This window comes from Tiliqua scincoides, chromosome 3, assembly GCF_035046505.1.
Source record: "Tiliqua scincoides isolate rTilSci1 chromosome 3, rTilSci1.hap2, whole genome shotgun sequence".
Taxonomy (NCBI): Eukaryota; Metazoa; Chordata; class Lepidosauria; order Squamata; family Scincidae; genus Tiliqua; species Tiliqua scincoides.
In genome coordinates, this window is record NC_089823.1 from 189,074,920 (window position 1) to 189,091,133 (window position 16,214).

Sequence of the window (16,214 nt, forward strand, 5' to 3'; positions counted from 1 at the left end):
TCAGGGATGGGCCAGATTAGGCACCACCAGAGGGCTGCATCCATCCATTGACCTAGCTGGCCAGGGCGCCACCTGAGCAGTCAGTACTCATTGCAGTGGTGAGGCCCAACGTAAAATGGGTGGGGGTGACCAGTGAAGGGCCTTGGCCCAAGACCCCCATGCAACCTGGCGCCCGCACTGCATGTAACACCTTCCACAGAACTGCAGTTTTCATGTGAACCTTACCAGAATATATGACCACTGGCTTCACACTTTTACAGAATTTGTGGACTGGAGCATGCAGGAGGCAGACACTCTTTCCTGGATACAGTATTTCCTACTACAGAAGCTGCTATTTGTTCATGTAAACGCAGCCCAGTCCATATAAACGGTGCCATGAGTGGAAAACACTTCCATCTGTTATCTCAACAGGCAAGGGACGTGGAATGGGGAAGTCCTACAGAAAATCCCAACAAGTCCCCTCACCTTTGGGATGATGATGATGATGATGATGATCAAAAGTTGCACCATGGGACTGGAAAAGTGCTATTGAACTCATAATCAGTACGTCAAAAGTTGGGGTGGGTGCAGGAAAGGCATCATGCTCGGTCCAAGGCTGGAATGATCTCGCCTTACAGACCCAAAGCCCCTGCTCGGAACCCTAAAGGCGCCCTTTCTTTCCTTCCCCGGTAGATCGTCTGGAGCAAGACTCCGCCCGCCCGCCCGTCGGGACTCCCCCGCGCCTGGCCCCTTCCCGCTGTCCGTGCGGTCGACTGGCCGGCTGGTTAGGGGGGCTTTAGGGGGGAAGCAGCAGTGGCCGGGCGGAGCTTGACGCTGGGGCGGGCGGGCTGAGGCTTGGGCTACAGTGGCGATGGGAGCCGTCGGTGGGGTCAACAGGGCTGTGCTGGAGCTCCTCTCGGAGAGGGTGAGTGAGGGACGAGCTGGCTGCTTGCGTGGACCTGGATCCGTGGCAGAAAGAGACTTTGCAAGGGTGGGACAGTGGGGATGATGACTGAGGGCTGCAGGGCAAGCTGGGGACAGGCAGGGGACACGTGGAGAGAAGCACCCCAGGGTGCCTTATGCTGGTCTACTAGCTGAAGGGGTCAGAGGTGTGGGGCAAGAGCTGGGGTGGGGCGTATGTTTGGAAATCTGCACAGTATATGAGAGATTCTCCATACAATGAGGAGGGAAGAGACTTTTGGGGGGGTCTGTGGGGAAGTGGGGGGGGGATCCGTGCAGCTGTGAGTTGTTGGAGGGTCTTTGGGGAGATCGGGGCGTCTGGAAACAGTCAGGGGAGAGAGGACTGGGAGATCAGCTTGGGAGGTTGGTGGGTAGGGTTGGGTCGGATCAAAGTGTGGGGCAGCGTCTCAAAGGAAGGGGGTGACTGCTAGGGATTGGTGGAAGGGGCTGATATTGAGGGGCTAGCCGGAATGTTGGATCCAGGGGGTGCTGGGTCCAGTGTGGGGCTTCAAGGTTATAATGACCGAGGGCCAAATCCTATCCAGTTTTCCAGTGCTGGTGCTGCTGTATCAGTGGGGTATGCACTGCTTCTTGTGTTGGGCAGGCAGTCACAGAGGCTTCTTCAGGGTATGAGAACATTTGTTCCCTTACCTTGGGCTGTGTTGCGCTGCACCGGTGCTAGAAAGTTGGATAGGATTGGGCCCTGAGATGGGCTGGGTCTGGGATAAGGATCAGTCTGGTGCAAAAGAGTGCCTGGTATGTTGGGTGACTGTTTCAGCAACTTTGTTTCAGGCCTGGAAGTTGGCAAAACCTGAAGGGTGCTGTTGGTGGCTTCCTTGCCCTGTTTCACCTCCAGCCCAAAATTTCTCTGACGTTCTTTCCCAGCACGTGCAGTGGCCAGCTTGCCCCAGCAGCTTCCTTTGCTCCTTCAGAACATTCCCTTTCCATTTCACAACCTCATGGGAAAGGCTGCCTCCCATGCAAGCAGAAGCCAGATGCATTTGGACCTCCCCTCCCCACCCATGTCTACTCTTCCCATTCCAGCTTTGACATCAAGGAACAGGCGCAGCTGGAGACTTTGGCATCTGGAGAAGCAACCGCCATAGGAATGTAAAGTCACCCCTCCTTAGGCAAACTGCCCCTTCCTATTGGATGATAGCTTGTAGACCAGGATGTAGAGCAGTTAAGGAGTGTGTATGTTTACATTGGTAGTCTAAGTTTAGGGAGTGCCGACTTTATAGTATGGATAATTTATTCCGCCTTATGCCTTAGAATGTGGCTCTTGGGCACATGCCTCATGCTATGACTGACTTCATTTGAATTGGCAACTCTCTGCTTATTCACTCTCTGCTTACTCTTCTGAATAGGAACCTCAACTTTTCCATCTGTAAAATGGAGCTAGAATTTATCTCCCTAAATTAAGAATTAGTTTCCCACTCTGAGTAGGGAGCAAGGAAATGTCTGTTAAATAATAGGAAGGAATTCTTGGGCAAGGTCCTCATGGGTGGAGAACATAATTTGGAGTTGCTTTGTTCTCACCTTTCCTTTGGAAGTATTTTTCTCTTCCAGTTTAGAGATGGTGGGAAGGTTCATAGAACCCGAATGGCAGCATTCCTTTTGGGTGGTATTTGTTCTGCTTAGATTTTTGAGAAGTGAAGATAGTAGTGGATTACAGTGTCCCTCTCCTCTCATCCAGACCTCATTTTGTGTGCTCCAAATGCTCATGAGAAAGCAGTTGGTAAAATGGCATTTTTTAATTGGATCAATATTTGTTGACAAATATATGCAAGGTTTTTGAGTGTCATAGCACGGTTCTTCAGAGCTTATGGTTTGGGCAGTGTAGCAGCCAGTGGCAGCTGCTCAGTGAATAGTTCATTGAATGCTAATGATTCGGTCTCTGCTTTGTGTCTGCAGCATGAAACGGTCTGTAACTTGATGCTTGGACTTCTAAGGTTGGAGATGGAGGTGTAGAATCCTGGAGGCTTGTAAGCCTGTGTGTGATTTGCTCTTTGTGCCAGCTGGAAAGAGGAAAAATCTCCTGGGCCTTCCTCTGGCATAAATCCAGGAGTTTTTGTGCACTCCTGTGCCAGGCACAGGAAAGAATTGAGGCGATACAAATTGCTGCCTTGTAGGCCTGATCATAAGTTTGGTAGTTCATGTGCGTTGACTTTAGGTTGCTCTGGATGATGTCGTGGAGCTTGTGAGGACTATGACAAGTGAACTGCTTGCAAACAGGGGAAACGTGATGTGAGCTGCACATGTGGGAACATACACACAGAAACCCAGTTGTTAGCATGAGAGAAATGTGAAGCGACGGACATCCCTCCTCTCCTGTTCTCTGATTAGCTGGAAAGCATGTTTGGCTGTGACGCTGGGCAGTTTTTTTTTTGGGTGGAATGGTAGTAAGGGGAGAACAGGCAGCAGGAGTCAACTTGAAATCACAAGTGGTTGACTCTGACAGGATGTGTGAGCCTGCATCCTCTGCCCTTTTCCTGCACGGACAAGCTTTGCCAGTGGTCTGTCCTTTGGCTGGGAAGTCCGGTTGTTGTTGACTAGGCTGGATTTGCTTGGTATGTCTTTCTGTTTTTCTGCCTGCCAAGGCATATGGTATGGGATGCAGAGGGGTGGCCATGGTGTTGCGCTCGGATTTTCTCTGGCGCAATTTGAAACACAATGTTGCCTGGAGGGAAGAGCGTCCCTGCCCTGATCTTAGCATGATAAACATCAGGAACTTGGGGAGAGAAAGCAAACCCATTTCAGCTGCTATTAAATTATTTGCTTGTGTTTGTAACTTTGATGCCAGAGCTGGCTGTTTGGGTGGGGAGTTCCACTGTGGAGCAGCAGAATTGTTTGTGAAAAAAGTGGGAGGACTCTAGCAAGGAATCCCCGAAGCTGAGTGGAAGGCAGAGAAGGAAGAACTGCCTCTGTGGGTCTCCGGCATGCATGTGGAAGGAAAGGGTTCGTTTTAAGGATTGATGGATTTTAGTAGGGGGTGGTCTGCTTTTGGCTGTCTTCATCGTATATCCTGTGCTGTCCCGTAGATGCATTTTGCATCTTCTTACGGAATCCTGAGCAGCATGGATTACATGAGGCTGCCCTAGGGCCCAGTTGTGACCTGGGCTTACACTATGTCATACCAATGGCAAGATCCATTCTGCTTTTCCCTGGAGTGTCTAGCCTCACTATTTTTTGTGCTGTTTCAGGAGCAAGTGGATGATAGCAGAGCTGAGCTGAGATCACTTGGAAGACCTGAGGCAGGTAAGGTAAATGAGGAGGGACCCTTTCTAGATATCTGAGCAAAGGTTAGAGGGCTCCTGTTGCTGGGTTTCAAGACACAGGATGCGTTGTAGGTTGGACTGAACAACCTTGGTAGCAGTGCTGTTTATTGGATCAATTTAAGGTTGCAATCCTACACATGCTTACCTGGGAGTAAATCCCCTTAAACTCACTAGGGCTTACTTCTGAATAGGCATGCTGAGAATAGCTCTGTAAGATAGTTCCCAGTTCATTCATGATAGAAGGAAGGTTGGTTTCAAGTCTTTTGCTCATTTGGTTCATCAAGAGCACTTTACAGTTAGGTCAAATCACAGCAGATTTGGTTGGCGGTAGGCTGCAAATGGTCACTGCATCAGGTTGTGGCCAAATAGCCTCTTCCCCTTTCTCTCTTTGTCCTTACTCGTTGATTTTCTCTTCCTCTCTTCTTTGCACCTCTTTAATTCAGAGCGTGACACCATAGTCTTCCGAGACTGAAGGATGCCAACTCAATTTTATTTTCTGAAGGACTGATAATTGGCTGGGTGGGAAGAGACAATTCTCTGAGGGAAATGGGAGATGGCTTGTACTTAGGATGATTTGTGGAGAATTTGTAAAAAAAGAAAAAAAGTCCTGTATATATATTTTTAAACCACTAAGGGCGCAATCCTAACCGGCACTTCTGCTGGCATAGGAGCCCCGGGAGGGTCGCAAACGTGCTGTAAAGCACATTTGCGCCTCCAACAGAGGCCACAGAGGCCAGCAGAAGCCTTCGTGGCGCCTTCCTCCCCGCCACTTGTGCCAGCGCACCCGCGCCGACACAAGCAGCAAAGGTAGACGTGGGGGGTGGGTGGGGAGGAGGTGGCTGTTTCTGGGTGGGTGAGGGTGGGCGATGGGCGGCCCTGGGGGTGGGCACGTGGGGAGCCGGGGGCGGGCCTGGGACCTGGTGGTTATGCCGGATCCCAACCCCCATCCCCGGGGAGAACGAAGCTGCTTCAAGCCGCTTCACTCTCCTCGGACTTGCACCACCTATGGAGGTGGCGGAGGTCCAAGGAGACCCATTGGGGTGAGCAGCCCTTACCCAGGGTAAGGGGAAGAGCTTCCCCTTGCCCCTGGCTGAGCTGCTGCAGCCAACGAACCTGCGTTGGATGCAGTGCAAGCCTCCAGGCTTGCCTGCTCCAGCGCAGGTTTGGATTGCGCCCTAACCAAGATATCCCTCACCAATACTTTCCTTGCAAACTACCTGGAAGTCATTCCAGCTCAGTCTTGTGTATCGGATAGAAAAAAATGAGTAGCTCACTAAATAAACCTAGTGGCATATAAAGGGCGCCCCATACTACTTGTTGCATCTTAGTGTCGCCTGAACCCAATCCTTTCCTTTCATTTTGATTCTCCTTTGTTGCAGAAATGGAGGGCTTGGTCTGCCCATTTGGCAATATTTACATGTTGCTGATATCTTTATGGCAAGGAGGATAGCTGCTCTCACTTTCCAGAGGGGGAGTTAATTATATAGAAGTTACTAAAAGGTCTTTTTGTGGAGGTCACTGAGAGGCTGAAACAAAGACGCTCATCCATCTGGATGACCTTCCAATGAAGGGCTTGTAGTTCTCCTTTCAAGGCAATTTGAAACTCTGATAAATGTAGCGAAATGAACGTTCATCTGTATCTGTAGATACTGACAGCCTTGGGGCTGTCTTTGCAGTTTGTTATTGTCCTGAGTAATAATAGTACAGTACAGTATTATGATTTTATCTATGCCTGCAAGTCATGAGCCGTCTTCCTGTCCCTGTGCTGTGTTCTTGTTGCATGTCTGAAGCTCAACAAGGGCGGGCTGATAAAAAAGATCCAGAGAGTGGCCATGTTTCCTATAGCAATTCTTTGGTTGTCCAGATCCATCAGATGACATCAGACTTGACCTCCTTCACATGCTCACCCAGCCTCCTGGAAATGCTTACATGTTGAGCTGATCCATGTGACTGTTGTGCATGTGTGAATATGGCAGCTAACATGGACAGGGCCAATTGTGTATGTCCTTTCCTCTACAAAACATCCTCTCCCTCAGAGGGATGCTGATTGGGTGGAAAGATCTGCATAATCAGCCTTGCCCATATAATCACATTATTCACACATTCGCACAGACACACTCACACACACTAGAGCAGGGGTGCTCAATAGGTGGATCGCGATCTACCGGTAGATCGCAAGGCAAAATGAGTAGATCGCGGAGCCCTGTCTCTCCAAACTGCTAGTATGTCAGTTTCGTCTAGTGACTAGACGAAACTGACATATTTAGCTGACACTAAACTGACACTGAAACTGACACTTTAGCTGCTCTTCAGGCATGCAGCAACAAAACTGACTAAACTCCAGCAGGGGCTCCATACATTAAAGGGGGTGTCTGTCAGATGCTTCCTTCCCCCCTGGTAGATCTCCTGGCCTTGCTGGGTTTCAAAGTAGCTCTCGAGCCAAAAAAAGTGTGAGCACCCCTGCCCTAGAGCCATGTGGGACAGCATCATGGGGAAGCAATTCTCACATGGCTGGTTGGGTGTGTGAATGAGTACTCATCTGATGTCATTTAACGGCAAAGACATTGTTATTGCTTCTGTGCTTAATTTCTAAAATTAGAGTTGCCAGGGCTTGATCTTCCCTGAAAAAATCCTCTGCCCTGAAAACCTTTTCCATTATTCCAGGTGTGTGTTGGGTGGGTGAACGAATGGACTGATTTTAGTTACTGGTAAGGTAAAGGCACTTGGCACATGCTCAGATTCACAACCTTCTTGTTTTTACTTAACACTTTGAGAACTGAGTTCTAACATTAAAACATGCTCTGGAGCTCTTCTTTTACCATATGTTTAGTTGGGACTACTCACAATGTGCCTAAAGCATTTTGTGTGTTGTGTTTGGTCTTTATTTTTCTGAAACACAAAATAAACTCTTGCTGCTTGGTGAGTCAGTGAGACCTCTCCCCTCCCTACCAGACTTCAGCTGTGCTTACTAATTTTGAATGAAACCTGCTAAGGTGCTGGGTTCCATCCTGCAATCACAGTATTCGGGTGGAGAATCACAAGCCAGAACTGGCTATCTTGCCAGGACTGGAAGATGCCCAAAGTCTGAATGGGATGAGCTGGGTCATGTAGCACCTTGGAAAGTGTGGACTACCAGCAAGCCTTACTTGGGTGGAGTAGAAATTATTCTGTGCCTTATACTTCAATTATATCTACATTAACTTGGAGATTAAATCCCACAAGTATCACTGGGATTTACTCCTTAGGAACTGTGCATAGTTATGCAGCCTCCTTGTATAAAGCAGCATGTTAATCCTCAATAAACGTGCCCAGGATTGAACTGTTAGGTTGCATCCAGATCAGTACCTTGTTCTGTTTCATTTACAGTGCAAGTTTGTGCAAGTTTACTCAAAAGTAACACTAGCTGAATTCTGTGGTTCTTACTCAGCAGTGAAATTATTTAGGATTGCAGCCTTAAATTTATTTGGCCTTTTCCCTTTATTGATGCTAATGTTAAAGTTTCACAAATTTCATCCTCTTGATATTTAAAAATAACTTTTTATTTAATTAATTAATTAAATTTGATTTTGTCATGTTGGGGGGGGGCTACAAATCTTGGTTGCAGATAGATGCCTTAGCTATGCCACTAACTGGGGGAGGCAACAGAGCAAGTGGGTGGTGAGCTGCTGGGGAGAGGAGGTGGGTTCCTCCCAACTTGCACTTTTTAAAAAGTCTGGGTGTGACGTCACTTCCGGTTGTGACATCACTTCTGGGGCAACATTTTGAGCTTGGCGCCGGGCTGCATGATCATTTGCTACGCCACTGCATACATTCACACTAAATGATTCTTAAGTAGAGTTCTAAAGACTGACCAGTCATAAAACAGGGTGCGGAACCACAGTTGTGTCTTGCACAATTTTCAGGGACTAGCAGGCCCTGCCAAAACACCCTTGATGGACTGTTAAGAGAGGGAGGGGATGTAAGGCAGGATCCAAAAGAATTTATTGAGGAAGTAAGGGCATAATCCTAACCAGGTCTACTCAGAAGTAAGTCCTATTTTGTTCAATGAAGCTTACTCTCAGGAAAGTGTGGTTAGGATTGCAGCCTAACAATCTGTATTTCAAAATTGTGGCTGGGTGGGATGGATATGGTGGGAAAAAGTGTTTTGAAACTGAATTTTGCTTTTCCTTTGAATATGGTCAAAGCTGTTTTTTACCTGGCAGCTCTAGAGTTCTTCAAAATCACATAAAAATTTGGTGTAAACAGAAGTTTGCGAATGAGAATCATCTTAGTTTCGCTTGCTTTAAGATTAATGCACACCCTCCACTTTCCTTGCACTCAAGGAGGCCTTCAATAAAGCAAGGCTTGCTGCTAATAAAAAAAAATTATTATTAATAATAATACAACTTGGGAATAACCTGTGCTGAACTCAAATCAGACTTAATTTTGTGTATGTTTGTGTAGCAAGATCAGACTGTTGGACTCAAAGAGGCCTTGAACAAAGAAAGGCTTGCTCATGCAATGGGACTGAACTTATGTAGGAGGCTATACTTCAGTATTAGCAGCTCAATTTGTCACTCAATTTAGGATATGCATCTGTGGAATGTTGGCATCATTATGATTTCATGGGATTTACTCAAGGTACCATATATCTGCGCATCTGATCCCAGTGCCCTCTTTGAGTGTGTGGGCTGAGCATGCAAAAAGAGTCTCTGAAAAAAGAGCATCAAGTCAATTTTGGTTTTATCCCACATCTAAATAGATTGCAGACAGACACTGTGGCTGGCCACACCTCTTCACAGAGCCAGACTGCACAGATGGCTCAATAGAGGGAAAACTGACCTGACAGTAGGGTTTGATTGTAGAGGAAGAATTAAGAGAAGGAGTGGGTAGGGGACCGCTCTCTGGAATGGTGCAATAGAAAAAGGTTGATCGATTGCCCCAGCATGCCCCTTGCTTGGTGTGCTTTGCTTCCACATGCTTGGCAGGAGCTGCAGATATGGGTGATTTGCATGCAGAAGAGCAGAGGAGATATCCATATGGCCGGCTAAGGCATGACTCCTTCTTCTGGCCCCAGGGACAGCCCCTACTCTGCTGCTTCTTGTTAAACGGATCCCAGCTAATCAATTTCTGTTGCTTCCCATGGAATTTCCTGACATTGAGTGGTTTGTTGGTTAGTTGCTGTGTCCTGCTACACTCGGCAACATATCAGCTGTGTCACTGGAGCCTGCCTCTTAGGTTACTGTGGGGAAAGCCGTCTGCTGGAACTAATTATTCCCTTATGTGTGGGAAAGGGATATAGGGGCCCAGTGGGTGATGGCCTCTTCCCTCCGAAGCCCAGATCTTGCTCAGCATGACACAAGCCACAGGAACTTACTTGCTGGCTTTCATTTGTGTGCACTAGGGAAGCTGACATGTTCCTCTTTCTGTTTTTCTGCCTTGGGAGATTCTGGGGTGATGGACATTGGGGCTCATGCAAAGTCCTTTCCCCCTACTATGTGGGCTAATTTTGCAGTGATCAGGGAGGAAAGAATCTTGAGTTGGTGCCTATTCTTTGCAACTCGGTGTGCCCTCTGTGGCCTTGGAACAGAGGTCAGCTTCCCACACTTGAGGTTAGCAATTTTCTTTGCTACACTTGAAAATTGCTTGAGTTGGCAGCTACAACCAGACTGCCCTCTCTGCCTCACCCTGAATGCCACTGGGGCTGTGTTATTCTCAACCACTGAGTTGCGCTGACAAACACGCAGGATAGAGAAGACTGCATCCTGATGTGGTAGGTAATAGTTGGGTGGAGAAGAGTACTCAGTTTGATGCCTGCCACAAGGGCATTCATCATCACGGGCAACACACAGCAGACTGAATAGCATTCATGGCACTTGCTGAGGGCTGGAAGTGATATCATTAAGCAGGAAGTGACATCATTAAGCAGATGATGGGCAGAATGAAGTACTTTGCTTTCACACAGAAATTTATTAGCTGCTAATGACAAGAGAAAATGAGCAAATCTTGATCATATTTTCAAGGTATGGGAGAGCCCAATTATCACATGGGCTGCCCTTTCAGCAGTGCCACTTCTGCCACGGCATTGCCTTGCAGCTCTGCATCCAGCAGCAGATGATCATGGTGCTAGGAGAGCCCAATTATCATGGAGGGCAGGCAGATAAAAAGCTTATAGGGGCTGTATATGGCCCACAAGCCTTTTCTTTGATATCCTTGATCTAGGATGAATGGCAGTGACATTTGCAGAAGGACAAGAGGCAGGGGTTAGCAGGTATAGTTATGGAAAGAAATAAGAGCTGATTTTGAAGACATGCAGGGCAAAAGAAAGCTGTGAGGGAAAGGGCACATTTACAAGCTGACCAACCAATTCACTGCTGGAACAGCGAAAGAAACTAGGTGCAGTCTGCAGAAAGGATGAGTAGCCCCATGTGACTTGGTACCATAGTGGGGACAAAGGATTAAAGGATTCCCTTCCCCCACACCACAGTCCTGATTGGCAGGGGGCACACGACCTGCCTGCTACTTAGTTTAGAAAAAACAAGCATGTCAGGGTCAAGCATGTTTTTTTACACAAAGTGTCATTTGAACCTTAGTCCAGCTGAAAGCAGTGCAACTTTCATGGGTGAAACATTTTCTGGATCATTACCATAAATACTGTATAGAACTTGCAGAACCTGGTCTTGTATAGTCCTAACCTGCCCATGTGGGAAAGATGTGTGAAGCTTTTGGTTAGCCCAGTGGTTCTTGAACTTTTCCGGCTTGCACCTCCCCTGATCCTTGTGGCCATTGGCTACAGCTCCCCATTACAATACCTCACCTCAGTTACCCTCAAAATGGGGATGAAGGTGTTATAATTATACACCTGAAACAAGGAGGCTGCAATCCTAACCACGCTTACCTGAGAGTAAGCTCCATTGAATAAAATAGGACTTACTTCTGAGTAGATCTGGTTAGGATTGTGCCCTGAGTTTGTTAGCAGCACACCTGAAGGGTTTTAGAAAGGGAGGGGGGAAGTGATGAATTCGCAGGAGGGGTTGTTTTATGTGTATCTGCTAATTGCAAACTGATGCAAACTGAGACCTAGAGACTGTTTGGTTGGAATCCTAACCCCACTTTCCTGGGAGTAAGTCCCATTGAACACAATAGGACTTACTTCTGAGTAGACCTAGCTAGGATTGTGCCTTTTGTCTTACAATAGCAGCCAACAGAGTACCCCCCCCCCCATGGAGGCAGGAGGAAAAAGGGATGGCTGAAAAGGAATGGGGATTTTTTTATTTTTAATCAATTGGTAAGTTGATTAATTGGCAGTTAATTGGTAAGTTCATTTGTCTCTCAGGATGCCATCTTTCCTCTACAGAGGGATGATGGTGGCATATCTCTTTCTTGGGAGAGCAATTGGAAAAGACCAAAGAAATAGAACAGTGGAATGAATGAGTGGGTTATAATACGTCACTTTAAGCGGAGTAAGGCACTAAAATCCAGAACTCTTCAGTTCCCACCCAGCATCTTGTCAGCTTTTCCAGACACCATAGCCAGTTACCCTGCACATGCCTGATCTTGGAAGCTAAGCAGGGTCAGGCCTGGTTAGTACTTGGATGGGAGATCACTTGGGAATACCGGGTGCTGTAGGCTTATACCATAGTCTTTTGAGACTGAAGGTTGCCAACCATTTCTTATGCTATGTTAGCATCAAATGCTTCATATTTCCTTGGCTTCCATCCTGCATGTGGATTCCTAAGATCATGCTGCTGATTCAAAACGCTGTGTTCCTTTTCCTCTTGGCCTTTGCCTCCATTTGGAGGCAAACACTTGTGGGAGAACGTGGTGGGTATTTTTCTCAAATGGGTCAAATCTGAAAGAAAACTGTGATGAGGAAGTTGCAAGAGGGTAGTTACTACTACCTGATTCCCTTTGTGAAAGGAAAGCTCAGCACCTCCTAGTTCCTGTGCAGCACACTGTTTGTTTTCTTTGCCTTCCATCTGGCCAGAAATAGCATGTCCCAGGTTATGTGCGGTTGTGCTTGAGGGCCTGCAGCCAAAAAAACCCTCCCATGATGTCCATTCACACCCTTTGTTTGTTTTTGTGACTGTGGAAAATGCTGCCACTTTCCCCTTTAAGTGAAGTTTGTTTTCCTCTGAGTCTGGCAGCTATTTCGGTGCAAGTCCAAACGTGCATGTGGCCTGTGCAGAACTCCAGACTGAGCCAGACGTGGGCCTGCTCCCTTGTCTGTTCCGCAAGAACAGGCTCAGCTACTTTCCTGCTCTCTAACGCTGTAAGGCTCTGTTGGCGATGCTGATCAGCTCATTTGGTGGCTTGATTCTGCCCTGTGTCTTGAAAACATCAATGGAGGGAGGGGAATGGGACAGAAGATCTCTGCCTGAGAACAGAAAATTGCATCTCATGAAAGCTGAGATGTTCCTCTGCTTCAGCAGAGGCTAGACTTGGCAGGATGCACTTCCGTAGGATGTTTCCTTGATTGCCGGGGAGAATCTAGCAGAGGGCACCACACCTCCTGGGTTGCAGTGACAAAAACAACCATTCTTTGCTGCCTCTCTTCTGTTGCGTTCATTCCTTGTGTTCCCTGTTATAGTTCTCTACTTGGATTAGATGTTGATTTCCCAGGAGGGCGAAGACAGAAAAAGATGAGCATTGTCCAGTTGCTGCTGGGGGATGTAAACCAGTCTGGATTTATCTTTCATTGTGGCAGCAGGTCAATCTTGTGGGCCGGCCTCCGCAGGACCCTGTTGAAGTTGGTGGTAAAGTTGCTGACCTTTGTGATGCTAGCAGGCAGTTTCTCCTCAACCAGCTCTTTTTCTTCCAGTGCTGGGTCAGGCAGGACATGTCCTGTTTGAAAGGACTAAAGAAGGATGGATTAGTGCAGGGAAAACAAACCCGGACAGTCACCTCCAGCTGTTCCAGTTCAGTCTCCCAGCTGCTAAAGGTATACTACTAAATAAAGCAAATGGCATTTTCTATCCTTTTGTGTCAAATGATTTTTCTACAGTAAAATGTACTATTTTTGAAGGATGTCCATGGTTTGATAGGGACACACTTGCATTTGAGTTTAAAATATATTTGCACTTCAGTGCAAACAGGAGGGTATTGTCATGCTCCAGTCCCTGATTATAACTGCAGTGGGGCTGTTACCAGCTGTAGGCTGGCCCAGGTGTGAGCTCTCTTGTTAGGGCGAGTTGCAACCTTGCTTTGCCTGACTATGTGTGTGGCATAGAGGGGAAAAGGCTGCATATGTCAGCCTTTGAAATGGGAGGACAGTCAGGCTGAAATCCAGCATCTGCAATTGCTAACATTTCCCAAAGTCCAGTGTGTTTGCAGGTAGATGCATGGGCTTGGGGGCACCCCCTTTGGGTAGAATGCCTGTGTTGGTGTGATGTTCAGGTTGGATGCAGAGGCAAATTCTGTGTTGTTGAAGTTGCTTTTGCTTAGAATAAGAAGCTTGCCTTGCCTTGTCGGTTTCCTAACCCTGCTGAAGGACAGGTTTCCCAGGATTCTGTTAGCTCATGTCTGTTAGCAGAAGTACAGTAATATTTCTGCTCACCTTTGGTTGCATGGAAGGGAAGAAATTAGCTCCTGGCTATTGGATCCAGTGGGTTTGGTACAGATGTGTATGGACAGTGTAATCAAGGTCACTTGAGTGTTAGTCCGTATTACAACAGGCAGAAGTAAACAGTAGCTGAGGAGCCTCACTTGAAATCCTGGTGGGGCGAGACCAGAGGGTTTGGCCTAATGAAATGTCTTAAAGAGACCTCAAGTTCAGTTCTACAACATACTTCAGTAGAGCAGATGCTTGTAAATGCTGAGTGTGAATTGCTTTACTCTTGTCTACTCTAGAAAGGGGATGGGAGGTAACATCCAGTAGAACAGATGGGGGGACGTGGAAACCGAGTCAGGTTGGCTGAACTGACAACACTTGGCATTGGACTGCCCTCCTAAACAGCAGTGTAATGGCCATGGATTTGAATGAGTAAATGAGTGGGAGAGGTATCTTTGTGATCATAGTGGGAAGGACGAAGGCTGGATGTGCATTTGGTTGCAAGTCTGGTTTATATCCATAGGCTCAAGGAATCCTCATAACTGTGAATGATGACATAATAACTCATTGCTCTTTATAAAATCTAGTTACTTGGCTATGCAGTTGTAGAGAAGAAACAAAAAAAAATTTAGGCTTCTTCTCAAGATTAGAAACCCTAGTAGGTCTTGTAGAGCTTCCTATGAACAGGGTTTTTTTAATGGAACCGAGTTTCTGTCCTTGTCCCCGCTTTTTGATTCATACCCTAAACTTCTCAGTTTCTGTTAATCCATACTCTCAGTCTCTGAGAAAATAACACCATAAAATTGGATCTTTTGCAACTCCCCCCCACAAACTGCATAGATTGTGCAACCAAATTTACATTATGTACGCCCCAATCCTATAGGCTTTTTATGACAATGGGACTAGCATACCACTAGTGTGAAAGGTCCTGTGTCAGCATGAAGCTCATGCCACTGCTGGGCTATCTGGGACTGCTGCCACAAAGTAGCTACAATGGTTGACTCTGCTGCCAATGACGCTGGATGAAGCTAGGGTTGGTCGGCTGGCATGGAGGATGGTTCATGAGTGGGGAGGGGGAGAAACCAGGGAAACTGAGGGCAGGAGAGGTGGCTCTAGTGGTGCTCACTTTTGCAGGATCCTATTTTGCAACCTGACATGCCACTAGGCTGTCCTCAGTCTTGTACCAGTCTGAGAAGACCCATAGCTGATTGGCCAGCCTATCAGGAAATAAGTAAAAAAAAATACTTACCTCCTGCAGGTTGTCCAGTTATCCCCCCTACCATAGCATGCAGTGTGTGCTCCAATTGCATGCTACAACATGGCGGGGGATAGGATTGGGCTGGGTTTTTTTTTTGGGGGGGGGGTAATAGATTTCAGGCTTTCGGTTCACAAAATTTGGTTTGTTTTACAAAGAACACGCTCTCCTTTTTAGATACTGTGAAGGTGACCTGTTTGAATCGGATCTGGCCTTTTTTTAGACAGGCCTGCAACTAGATCAGGAGTAATTCCATATACACAAGGAGAGACTGGTGTAAATTGAAGAGTGTGAGGCATGCTAGTGAATGGAATGAAAGAGGATTTGGATGAAATGACCTTTAAGTCCCTTCTAGCATTTTGATTTTATAAAATCAGCAAAGCGACTGTAGGCGTGTGTCATAGTGGGGGTGGTGATCTTTGGAATTGTCATTTAAAAGAGGAGACACTGTACTTCAGGGCAGTTTTGCAGAGAACAAATAGATCAGTTTCTGAGCATTAACTGGGCCCATGTGTAGTAAGAATAAATCAGTCTATGATGGGCTGTTTTACTCATGAACTGCAGAAGAAGCTTTATGCAGAGAATTGCACAGCTCCATACACATGGCACCCTAATGGTTAGTGTTGTAGACAGGGAGTTAGGGTTTTGTTTCCAGCAATTTGTTTTGTCATGAGTGACTTTATTGCCCTGGTTTTTCCACCAACAGTGAGAAAATGCACATCTGAGTATATGTTGCACAGCTGTTTCACTGTGCACCCAAAGTGGACTGACATTGTACTGTGTCACTCCAACGTCCCTCTTTTTACTGTGCACCCTTTATTCCTTCAACCCACATTTCAGCTCCTCAGTTAGGGTCAGAGTTGTGCAGTTGGAAACAATTTTGGGTGGAGTCAGAATCGGTACTGATTCCACAACCCTGGTTGGAATGATGGATTATCTCTGGTTATTTTTGTGCTCGCTCTTTTCACTTGAACATGAGCCAGGTGGGAAGATAGGTGACACATTCAAACACAACTTGGGATGAAATCCCAGTCCCTTATCCTACGGGCTTCCTCTCATACGGACTATCCCCAAGGTGATCAAATCCCATAGTATGCTGTCATAGAGCCTGTTCCTGTTCAAATTTCCAGCTCCGATGCAACTACAATGCAGCCCTTGAGGAGGCCTCCATGATTGCCCCTACACTGCAGGATGTCTTATATACTCTGCTATA

The 16,214-nt window shown here is 46.9% G+C and overlaps 1 protein-coding gene across 3 annotated transcripts in view; it reads left to right on the forward strand.

Moving 5' to 3' along the window:
- The first annotated feature begins 817 nt into the window (after positions 1 to 817).
- Positions 818 to 16,214, forward strand: part of LZTS2 (leucine zipper tumor suppressor 2) — a 65,250-nt gene continuing 49,853 nt past the window's right edge. Inside the window, exons 1-2 of one of the 3 annotated variants that reach the window (XM_066620330.1) lie at positions 818 to 904; positions 4,143 to 4,197. The gene's annotated coding sequence lies outside the window, so the exon portion shown is untranslated. Of the gene's footprint in view, positions 905 to 938; positions 971 to 3,361; positions 3,510 to 4,142; positions 4,198 to 16,214 lie in introns of those variants that run through there. The other 2 variants (XM_066620332.1, XM_066620331.1) reach the window with 2 other exon arrangements.